Genomic DNA, 1,423 nt, shown 5'->3' with positions numbered 1-1,423 from the left:
AGTGAAAATGTAGTTTTTACAGAGTAAAATATGAACAGGCAGGTGTAGCTGTCCATACCTCAACGTTACAAAAGCAGAACCACTGTCCACACCCCAACTACACCTCACCTAAATGATCATTTCCATTTAAGCATTTGATCATTTTCCATACTGCCAGTATAAATATACACAGTATACTGCCATCACTACAATATAGATGCTTTACACACTCCTTTTGTTGTTGACATTTTACAGGCTGTGTGCAAAAGGCAAGTATATTTACAGTGGCCGCTAGAGACAAAGCATGTACAAACTCCAAAACACGTAAAAACTCCATAGCACGTACAAACCCCGAAGAGCGTAAAAACTCCAAAACATGTAAAAAAACTCCATAGCACGTACAAACTCTGAAGCACGTAAAAACTCCAAAACACATGCAAAACACAACAGAAGTGTCCAGGATGCTGTCAGGGCTAATGAGCGGTATGGATTCAGGCACGGAGCTCTGGGTTGATGCCGACAGTGCGTTTATTTACAGTGCTAGAAATACAGTCTTCAAACAGTGAGATATCCAACAATGTCCTTTCTCTAAATCCCAAAAGTGGTGAAGGCGAGTTTCCCCGTGAGGTCGGTGTGCACTCCTTCCGTGTGAATTCCTCCTCCCGAAAACACCAGTGAACCCCTTTTCTCCACTTCTCCGTCCCGTACTTCTCCACCTGAGAGACGAGCAAACACAACAGCGGATAAGAAGGCTTGCCTTGCTATGCGGGTTATAAGATCACGAGCACACTTATCTACCGAGCTCCGAGTACAATCCAGCGTCGACTGCCGTCTGGACACCCCGTTAAATACCTCTGTGTAGTGAGGAATGATTAGCGGCAGCTGGAGCTGAAGGTTACCCTTCCGGGTCAGAGGTCGGCCTTTCTCGCTCTCTCGGAGACGCCGCCCCTAGACATAGCCCGACCCGCAGAATAGGGAGGAAGAGAGAAAGAGAGGAAGGCGCACACACATCACAAATAAACAAGCAGGTCGTCCGGGGAGGACCGTCCGACCGTGACAGATGCTAGGCGCAGTGTTGAGCTTTTGTTACCTTATGGCTACACAAGCCAGCAAGTATCAACGACCGGATTTGGTGTGTGGTAATAACAGGTGTTACGGATTCAAATATTGGGGATGGATACAAGAGGAAAAACCAAAAATAACCACACTAGTCCGGCCGGGTCAAGTCAAACGATGATTTAAGGAATACACGCGTGGGAGATGGACACCATACAGCAGACAGCATCAGATCTCAAAATGGTGGAGCCTTGATCAAATTCTTATAGCCTCTAGTGGCCCCCACCTAATCATAAAAGCCTAAACATTCACATTCTTTTCTCACACAGCACCTAAGCTACGACCTTGGCTCCCTGTTTATCTGCTCCTGCTGAGATGGGGCAGTATG

At 46.7% G+C, this 1,423-nt stretch overlaps 1 long non-coding RNA gene across 1 annotated transcript; it reads right to left on the bottom strand.

Moving 5' to 3' along the window:
• Window positions 1-207: 207 nt before the first annotated feature.
• LOC146502320 (uncharacterized) lies at window positions 208-1,039 on the bottom strand. The gene is made up of 2 exons (XR_014869533.1): window positions 778-1,039; window positions 208-695 (listed from the first exon to the last, which is right to left on the bottom strand). It is a non-coding gene; the product is annotated as an uncharacterized LOC146502320 (long non-coding RNA).
• Window positions 1,040-1,423: the final 384 nt, after the last annotated feature.

The sequence above is a fragment of the Neolamprologus multifasciatus genome, chromosome 15, assembly GCF_963576455.1.
Source record: "Neolamprologus multifasciatus chromosome 15, fNeoMul1.2, whole genome shotgun sequence".
NCBI classification, from domain to species: Eukaryota; Metazoa; Chordata; class Actinopteri; order Cichliformes; family Cichlidae; genus Neolamprologus; species Neolamprologus multifasciatus.
This window is presented reverse-complemented; position numbering and strand designations above follow the sequence as displayed.